Here is a 10,847-nt window from a genome sequence, read left to right as displayed (position 1 = left end):
GGGATGAAATGTTGAAATCAGAGTTGTTGAGTTGTTCAAGTTTTTCCTCAACAAATTATCACAATCATTTGCTCTATTTGGAGCCATGCTCTCAATCGGACTGACTTGAACTAACAGTGTCCGTGAAGTTTGTATGGCTGTAACAAAGACTGTCGAGTTCAGCTGTGGAGACCTCTCCGATTGTTTTCAGGTGTCCTGAGTTATCATGGGTTGTTGGACCGACACTTCTGCTCTATCTCTGACATCCAGCCTTAAGAGCTGTCACGTGTCAAATATTCATTGAAGTTCAACGCCTCTGGGAATCTTATCCAATAACCAACTGTTCATTCTCATCCATAGGTCCACCTTGTGGGACATCTTGTGATCCCAACCCATGTAGGAATGGCGGAGAGTGTGAGGAGAGCTCCGAGAGCATCGCTGGACATGCTTGTGCTTGTCTGGAGGGATTCACGGGCCTCCGCTGTGACACCCCCGTTAACATCAATTGCCTTTCATACGAATGTCAGCGGGAAAAGGCGTGCTCCTTGGGGGAACATGTGAGAACTCTATTTCTATGTCCCAAATGTCACTCTAAATAGTGCACCGCTTCCGACCAGAGCCCATACAGTCTGGCCCAAGGTATCGCACTATAGAGAGGATAAGATGTCATTATGGACGCATCCCATTTCTCCTTCTTCATTCTTCTGAGGCCTCCTCCTCCGCCTCTCAGAGCCTGATTTTAATAGGAAATGTCACATGAAAATTAATATCTTAGTCTTTGAAGCAGATCGAGTGTACTTTTGAAGGTTGGAACAACAATGAATATTTCTGCCTTCAATGGGGGGGGTTAGCATTGCTTGGGGAAGGAAAGCGTGAGGGTGGTGGCTCTGGTTATTTGTGCTGGCTATTTTGATTAGACTGGAATTAACTATTGCATATTTTAAGAGGCAGATTGAAATTGCAGTTATGAAAGGGGCTCTTTTGTTCTAGATGGAGGCGTCTGTTGGCCACAGTCCGTTTTCAATTTCAGGCCTTTTATCTATGAAATGTTACGGTGATACAGGACAGGGGTTTTAATCATCACCTGCTGAGTGCCAATAGTTTCTCTATTATGCAAGAGGCGAAGCATAGAGAGAAAAATATATTAAAATGGGCTAATTATCTTTTTGTGACCTTCACTTGTGACTTCATTATGGAATTTGCCACAGATTTTACAATAACTGATTTGTAATGGGTTTCTCAACCCAATCGAGAATCTTCTGTAAGGCATTCTTAACCAGTTATAACACCTTAATGAGTGATGCAGGATTACGCATAACAACCTTCATAACACAGTCACATTAATGGGAGCCCAGTGTTGATAGCATAGCAGCACTCTTATGTCAACCTGATCTGTTTGACATTGATTTTGCCTCAGTCTCGTCTCTATAAGGGACTTCATCTGAATGAAAATGAACTCATCTTTCAACCTGAGAGCCTTGGCGACTTGAAGCAACTGTTAATATTAGTATCTTCTCTGATTAAGGATCTTGGTTTTATCATCTCTGACTGTTGAGTCAGATATATTATTATTGTCAAGATCATTCCTGATGAGATGTGATGAGAGCTGGAGTACGCTAGTCGAGCTAATGGCCTAGCTGTCTCCATCTATTCTTAGTTTCTCTATGATGGATTGATTTATTTATTTAAGTCTCGAACACCAATTGTTGCCCAATGGGCTTACAAGACACTATTTCTTTACATACGTGTGCACAAAATACAAAACCAAATGACACTTAACAAATAAAATGCATCGTTAGAGCCCCGCATCGCAGTGGCGTCACTACAGACCCGGGTTCGATCCCAGGTTGTTTCACAACTGGTCTTGACCGGGAGTCCCACAGGGTGGTGCACAATTAGCCCAGCGTCGTCCGGGTTAGGGAAGGTATGGCCGGGCTCATTACTCTCTAGCGACTCCTTGTGGCGAGCTGGGTGCCTGCAGGCGGACGATGGTCGTCAGTTGAACAGTATTTCCTCCGACACATTGGTGCAGCTGGCTTACGGGTTAAGCGGGCGCTAAGAAGTGCGGTTTGGTGGGTCATGTTTCCCCCCCATGACTCGACCTTCACCTCCCGAGCCCATTGGGGAAATGCAGCGATGAGACAAGATCAAAATTGAAAAGAAAAAGGGAGTCAAAAAAAATAAAAAAATAAAAAAGCATAGTTAGTAATCATCAGAAAGTACAGCTTTCACCTTGTCACATTAAACAAACAATACACTTCTTCTTCTCTCTGTGTCACTGCAGCTATCCCGTTTCACTCCCTAACATTGTACTGTTACAGTTCTTTACTCACTTGTTCTGCTGGGGAGAGTGATCTGTCTCCACTAACACTGTCTTGTTCTGCTAGGGAGAGTGATCTGTCTCCACTAACACTGTCTTGTTCTGCTGGGGAGAGTGATCTGTCTCCACTAACGCTGTCTTGTTCTGCTAGGGAGAGTGATTTGTCTTCATTAACACTGTCTTGTTCTGCTAGGGAGAGTGATCTGTCTCTACTAACACTGTCTTGTTCTGCTATGGAGAGTGATATGTTTCCACTAACACTGTCTTGTTCTGCTGGGGAGAGTGATCTGTCTCCACTAACACTGTCTTGTTCTGCTAGGGAGAGTGATCTGTCTCCACTAACACTGTCGTGTTCTGCAGGGGAGAGTGATCTGTCTCCACTAACACTTTCTTGTTCTGCTGGGGAGAGTGCTCTGTCTCCACTAACACTGTGTTGTTCTGCTAGGGAGAGGGATCTGTCTCCACTAACACTGTGTTGTTCTGCTAGGGAGAGGGATCTGTCTCCACTAACACTGTCTTGTTCTGCTAGGGAGAGTGATCTGTCTCTACTAACACTGTCTTGTTCTCTGGGGAGAGTGATCTGTCTCCACTAACACTGTCTTGTTCTCTGGGGAGAGTGATCTGTATCCACTAACACTGTCTTGTTCTGCTAGGGAGAGTGATCTGTCTCCACTAACACTGTCTTGTTCTGCTAGGGAGAGTGATCTGTCTCCACTAACACTGTCTTGTTCTGCTAGGGAGAGTGATCTGTCTCCACTAACACTGTCTTGTTCTGCTAGGGAGAGTGATCTGTCTCCACTAACACTGTCTTGTTCTGCTAGGGAGAGTGATCTGTCTCCACTAACACTGTGTTGTTCTGCTAAGGAGAGTGATCTGTCTCTACTAACACTGTGTTGTTCTGCTAGGGAGAGTGATCTGTCTCCACTAACACTGGCTTGTTCTGCTAGGGAGAGTGATCTGTCTCCACTAACACTGTCTTTACCTTTAATCTAAGTGTGTTTTCTCAAGCTGACTTCAGGCCTGATTTGTTTTCGTCATGTGTGTGTGTGCGCTTGTGCGTGCAAACGTGTGTGTTTGTTTTACATGTGTTTGTGTATATGCTGAAGTGTGTGTGTGTGTGTGTGTGTGTGTCTGCAGACCTCTCCTGAGTGTGCAGCCTCAGTCTGGCAGTGTTCAGATGGCACCACAGGCCCACAGTGCAGGAGGCAGCGAGGCCCGTGCAGCCCTTCGCCCTGCCACAACAACGCCAGCTGTTTAGTCCAGGGAGAGGACTACGTCTGCAGGTGAGACATGGAAATATTCAGGATGCAGGTGAGACACATGGCAGTATATTCAGGATGTAGGTGAGACACATGGCAGTATATTCAGGATGTAGGTGAGACACATGGCAGTATATTCAGGATGTAGGTGAGACACATGGCAGTATATTCAGGATGCAGGTGAGACACATGGCAGTATATTCAGGATGTAGGTGAAACACATGGCAGTATATTCAGGATGTAGTTGAGACACATGGCAGTATATTCAGGATGTAGGTGAAACATGGCAGTATATTCAGGATGTAGGTGAGACACATGGCAGTATATTCAGGATGTAGGTGAGACACATGGCAGTATATTCAGGATGTAGGTGAGACACATGGCAGTATATTCAGGATGTGGTTGAGACACATGACAGTATATTCAGGATGTGGTTGAGACACATGGCAGTATATTCAGGATGTAGTTGAGACACATGGCAGTATATTCAGGATGTGGTTGAGACATGGCAGTATATTCAGGATGTGGTTGAGACATGGCAGTATATTCAGGATGTAGTTGAGACACATGGCAGTATATTCAGGATGTGGTTGAGACATGGCAGTATATTCAGGATGTAGTTGAGACACATGGCAGTATATTCAGGATGTGGTTGAGACATGGCAGGGATGAAGGTGATAAAAAAACAACTTTAACCTTTAACAAGGCAAGTCAGTTAAGAATACATTCTTATTTACAATGACGGCCTACCCCGGCTAAACCCGGGCGAGGTGATCCAGTGACCTACGCATCCTGATTGCCCAGTGTGTTAGTTAGAGTAAAGGGGCTTAGATAGCAACACCAGGGTTAGAGCATGGGGCTTAGATAGTAACACCAGGGTTAGAGTAAGGGGCTTAGATAGCAACACCAGAGTTAGAGCATGGGGCTTAGCTAGCAACACCAGCATTAGAGCATGGGTCTTAGCTAGCAACACCAGGGTTAGAGCATGGGGCTTAGCTAGCAACACCAGGCTTAGAGCATGGGGCTTAGCTAGCAACACCAGGGTTAGAGTAAGGGGCTTAGCTAGCAACACCAGGGTTAGAGCATTGGGCTTAGCTAGCAACACCAGGGTTAGAGCATTGGGCTTAGCTAGCAACACCAGGGTTAGAGCATTGGGCTTAGCTAGCAACACCAGGTTTGTGGCAGGTAGTCTAGTGGTTAAGAGTGTTGCGCCGATAACCGAAAGGTTGCTGGTTCGAATTCCCAAGTCGACTAGGTGAAACATCTGCCGATGTACCCTTGAGCAAGGCACTTAACCCTAATTGCTCCTGTAAATCGTTCCGCTAAGTGACTAAAATGTAAATGTACTGTGTTACTGTGAATGTAGGTGCCCAGTTAAATAAGGGTCAAAAATAATAAAGGTCCTAGATAAAAGCGTCTGCTATGCTGTTGCTTCTATGTTCTTCTAATAAGCTCAGGACAGGAAGCATCTTTAATAATAGCTCATTATTTTCCTTTATATACTTCAGATGAGGGCTGGGAATTGCCAGGGACCTCACGATACGATATTATCACAATACTTAGGTGCTGATAGGTGCGATTCTCACAACTCACAATTAATTCTATGTGTATTTCGATTCAAATTTGATATTGCTATTTAATGTTCCGAACATTGGTCACCTTAGTTCTGCTGCAGAGATATTTAAAAAACATTTTAAAAATATGTAACTTTTATTTAACTAGGCAAGTAAGTTAAGAACAAATTCTTATTTACAATGACGGCCTACCCCGGCCTAACCCTAACCTGGACGACGCTGGGCCAATTGTGCGTATCCCTATGGGACTCCCAATCACGTCCGGGTCGTGATACAGCCTGGAATTGAACCAGGGTCTGTAGTGACGCCTCTAGCACTGAGATGCAGTGTTTTAGACAGCTGGGCATGAAAATAAAATTGCTGAAAACATGTTGGCTCAGTATTTAAAGCTGCAATATGTAACTTTTTGGACGACCCGACCAAATTCACATAAAAATATGCTTTATAGATCTGTTGTTCTCATTGAAAGCAATTCTAAAAAGCAGTAGATCTGTTCTATGTGTGCTATTTCTATGTTTCCCGTTCAAAAGTTTAGTTTTTGCGTCTTTCACTTTCCGTTTTGTACACTAGCTTCAAACAGCTGAAAATACAATATTTTTGGTTCTGGAAAATATATTTCACAGCGGTTTAGATGGTACAATGATTCTCTACACAATGACTGGTTGTTTTGTCACATTGGACGGAAATTGGACGGACTTTTAGAATTTTTGCAACCAGGAAATGGCGGAGTGATTTCAGCATATTGTACCTTTACCAATAAAACGGAGGACAAGGATATAGGATGAAAAATACCGGAGTTTGGGCGCAGGTACAGCCTGCTAGCGGTTTACTTGGAGTCATATATCGATATAATATTGTCCAAAAATAAGATCACCATATTTAACTGTATCGATTCCCCCCCATCACTACCTCAGATCTGTGTAATGATATTAGTTGGTTATTAACATTTCTTTAAAGAATGTATACATTTTCTCCCTTTTAAACTGTTCTCTGGTGATCATGACAAAGAGTGATGGCAACGTATAATATTTAATAGGTACTTACCATTTAGGATGGGTGATTCAGGCCCTGTTCTAGAGCTATTGTTTCGGCTGTCTCAGGCAATAGTACTCAGAGGATATGAAGGGTAAAGTTCAGGCCAGTCAACACATTCAAATGTCTTCTCTTCTCTGAGTCAGGTGGACATAGAGGTGGACATAGAGGTGCACATAGAGGTGCACATAGAGGTGGACATAGAGGTGGACATAGAGGTGCACATAGAGGTGCACATAGAGGTGGACATAGAGGTGGACATAGAGGTGGACATAGAGGTGGACATAGAGGTGGACATAGAGGTGCACATAGAGGTGCACATAGAGGTGCACTTAGAGGTGGACATAGAGGTGGACTTAGAGGTGGACATAGAGGTGGAAAAGGTCAATCGAACACATTTCAACATTTTATTTCAACATTTTTGAGCAACCTCTTTTTTGGAGAAAGGTATATTAGTATTGAATGAGAGTGACCTGATGACGTATGGGAGTTAAATGAGCCAATGACACAGTGTCATGGGTGAGTGGTTCTCTAGTGGGAGAGCAAGGGAGGGCAGTGCCCAGATAAATGGGTAACGGTCTCACGGGACCCACAGCTCTCTGTGTGTGTGTGTGTCTGTCTTTGTGTGTGTCACATGGGACCAACTGCTGTGTGTGTGTGTTTGTGTGTGTGTGTCACATGGGACCAAGTGTGTGTGTGTGTGTGTGTGTGTGTGTGTGTGTGTGTGTGTGTGTGTGTGTGTGTGTGTGTGTGTGTGTGTGTGTGTGTGTGTGTGTGTGTGTGTGTGTGTGTGTGTGTGTGTGTGTGTGTGTGTGTGTGTGTGTGTGTGTGTGTGTGTGTGTGTGTGTGTGTGTGTGTGTGTGTGTGTGTGTGTGTGTCACATGGGACCAACTGGTAATAACAATGGGAACATGGTGCAGCCTGACCCCATGACATTATTTCAGTCCCATAGCTCAGGATGGAAGATGGGTTCCAAGCAGAGAATGGGACGTGTCTGCCTGTTGAGTAGAGGATAGTGTAGAGAAGGAGATATGTCTGTCTGTTGGGTAGAGGATAGTGTAGAGAAGGAGATATGTCTGTCTGTTGGGTAGAGGATAGTGTAGAGAAGGAGATATGTCTGCCTGTTGGGTAGAGGATAGTGTAGAGAAGGAGACATGTCTGTCTGTTGGTAGAGGATAGTTCAGGCTAGTTGTGTTTTATTGTTAGAGTTTTGGTGAGTTAGATTTTCATTGTGTTCATGACACTTGAAACTTTAATGCAATAGGCCCTGATTTTCACTTTCCTAAAATGTAGATGCTGTAGTCACAATAGTGGGGTTTATTTATAGTGATTCCAGTCCATTACCAAAATACATTTGTCAATTGTTAAGAATGCCATGGTTATGTAAATGTTTGATGAACCATGATACATGTTTGTCAGACTGCAGTGCTTTTCACTGTTGTGTGGATGCTATAGTTAGACATAGTGTCTTCAGAATGTATTCACACCCTTTTCCACATTGTATTATGTTACAGCCTTAATTTACTATCTATTACATTTAGATCTTGTTTTGTCACTGGCCTACACACAATACCCTCCTAAATGTCACAATACCCTCCTAAATGTCACAATACCCTCCTAAATGTCACAATACCCTCCTAAATGTCACAATACCCTCCTACATGTCACAATACCCTCCTACATGTCACAATACCCTCCTAAATGTCACAATACCCTCCTAAATGTCACAATACCCTCCTAAATGTCACAATACCCTCCTAAATGTCACAATACCCTCCTAAATGTCACAATACCCTCCTAAATGTCACAATACCCTCCTACATGTCACAATACACTCCTACATGTCACAATACCCTCCTAAATGTCACAATACCCTCCTAAATGTCACAATACCCTCCTAAATGTCACAATACCCTCCTACATGTCACAATACCCTCCTACATGTCACAATACACTCCTACATGTCACAATACCCTCCTAAATGTCACAATACCCTCCTAAATGTCACAATACCCTCCTAAATGTCACAATACCCTCCTAAATGTCACAATACCCTCCTACATGTCACAATACACTCCTACATGTCACAATACCCTCCTAAATGTTACAATACCCTCCTAAATGTCACAATACCCTCCTAAATGTCACAATACACTCCTACATGTCACAATACCCTCCTAAATGTCACAATACCCTCCTAAATGTCACAATACACTCCTACATGTCACAATACCCTCCTAAATGTCACAATACCCTCCTAAATGTCACAATACCCTCCTAAATGTCACAATACACTCCTACATGTCACAATACCCTCCTAAATGTCACAATACCCTCCTAAATGTCACAATACCCTCCTAAATGTCACAATACCCTCCTAAATGTCAAAGTGGTATTATGTTTTAGAAATGTTTACAAGTTAATTAAAAATGAAAAGCTGAAATAAGAATCGAACCATTTTGTTAAGGCAAGCCTAACTATGTTCAGGAGTAAAAATGTGCTTAGTAGTCACATAATAAGTTGCATGAACTCACTTTGTTTGCAAAAAAAGCAGACATTGAATTTCCCTTTGAACATGGTGAATTTATTAATAACACTTTGGATGGTGTATCAATACACCCAGTCAGTACAAAGACACAGGCGTCCTTCCTAACTCAGTTGCCGGAGAGGAAGGAAACCGCTCATGGTGATTTCAACATGAGGCCAACGGTGATTTTAAAACAGTTACAGAGTTTAATGGTTCTGATATGAGAGAAGTGAGGATGGATCAACAGCATTGTAGTTACTCCACAATATTAACCTAATTGACAGAGTGAAAAAAAGGAAGCCTGTACAGAATACAAATATTGAACATGCATCCTGTTTGCAACAAGGCACTGAAGTAATTCTGTAAAAAATGTGGCAAAGAAATTCACCTTTTGTTCTAAATACAAAGCGTAATGTTTGGGCCAAATCCAACACAACACCTCCCTGAGTATCACTCTTCATATTTTCAAGAATGGTGGTGGCTGCATCATCTTATGCTTACACATGTTATGTTATATCCTACCCTGATAAGAATGTTATATCTTACACATGTTATGCTATATCCTACCCTGATAAGAATGTTATATCTTACACACGTTACGATATATCCTACCTTGATAAGAATGTTATATCTTACACGTTATGTTATATCCTATCCTGATTAGAATGTAGAATGTTATATCTTACACATGTTATGTTATATCCTACCCTGATGAAGGATGTTATATCTTACACATGTTATATCCTACCCTGATAAAGGCTCTTTGGCAGAAACGTTGGTCAAATAAATCCACACCGAGGAGAGATGTGTGTGACTTTGTTTTTCAGCTCTACCACACCATGATCGTCTTGTCTGCATCTCCTCCTCTGTCATTATTATTATCAGTAGTCTGGTCTACATATCATGCCAGGTGTTATTGATACCTCTGACAACCAGTTGCTCTCCTCCTCTCCTCTGCAGGTGCCTGCCAGGGTTTTCCGGGAAGAGCTGTGAAGAGATAATAGACTACTGCAGTCTGCTCAGTGTCAACTGTCTGCACCAGGGACTGTGCCTCAGCGTAATTGGTGGATATAATGTAAGTCAGCCAATAGGTGAGGCCTAATGAAATGTGGGAAAGGCAACAAAAAAAAAGGTTTGATATGATGAGCCATAGTTTATTAGTGGGCTGCTTGGACAGGGTAGTGTTCTGCCCTCTACACATCAGAGAAAACACACCCTGGGGCTATTAGGAATGTTTTACAATAGACTACAGTAACCATTAGTGTATAGACCTCTCTACGTTCCAAATGGCTCCCTAGTACCTATATAGTGCACTACTTTTGGCCATTTTGGCCTCGTCCTCTCCATGTTCAAAACAAGTGGCATGTTTTGTGTAATGATTTAGTATGTCTAGTATAGGGGCACCTTGTACCTCGCTTCAGGTTAGTGCACATTCAGGAGTTATTTTGTTTTCATAGCACGAACAGCCGATGAACACCACTATGGTATGCCAATGTCGGGTAATAAAACAACAGGCCACTGGTAGCCGTTAAAGGAATAGTGCGAGATTTTGGCAATGAAGCCTTTTTTTACTCGGGGTTAAGTGAACTCGTGGATTCCATGATTTTTGTCTGCGTGCAGTTTAAAGGAAGTTGGAGGTAGTTTTGCGAGCCATTTCCAGTCACTGCGCTAACACTAGTTAGCAATGGCTCGTAAAACAACCTCAAACTTCCTTCATTGTCAAAATCAGGCACTATCCCTTTAACACTCATCTATTTATTTATTTATGACATATTTAGAAGCTATCAGTTTCTCACTTTTCATGTCTATATTTTTTTGCTACATGATTTATATACTTTGTTTTCTTGCTACTGTTTCAATAACGTTTTGCTGTCACATTCAATATCAGCTGTACACTTTGAATGATGTGCCAAGCAGCCCATTCTATCGACTTGTTTAGAAGAATATTTACATTTGAGATAGTAGATAACTATGTATTGATAATTTTATGTCAATATTTGTGTATTTAATGTATTATAGTGTTCTAAGTTCTAGATATGATGATAAAAGGTAAAACATTCACAAAATATCGTATCTGTTTATATTTTATCATATCGTCCACGCCAACTTGTCAATGTGGGGTTTAACTATTTACTATCAAATGTAAATAATATTCT

General features: G+C 42.2%; 1 long non-coding RNA gene across 1 annotated transcript; it reads left to right on the top strand.

The window, feature by feature from the left end:
- Positions 1-363: 363 nt before the first annotated feature.
- LOC118966045 lies at positions 364-9,846 on the top strand. Its single transcript, XR_005053247.1, has 3 exons — positions 364-536; positions 3,437-3,582; positions 9,652-9,846. It is a non-coding gene; the product is annotated as an uncharacterized LOC118966045 (long non-coding RNA).
- The last annotated feature ends 1,001 nt before the right edge of the window (positions 9,847-10,847 follow it).

Source organism: Oncorhynchus mykiss, chromosome 1 (genome assembly GCF_013265735.2).
Source record: "Oncorhynchus mykiss isolate Arlee chromosome 1, USDA_OmykA_1.1, whole genome shotgun sequence".
In the NCBI taxonomy this organism is placed as follows: Eukaryota; Metazoa; Chordata; class Actinopteri; order Salmoniformes; family Salmonidae; genus Oncorhynchus; species Oncorhynchus mykiss.
The sequence above is the reverse complement of the archived record's forward strand: the minus strand, read 5'-3'. Positions and strand labels throughout refer to the sequence as shown.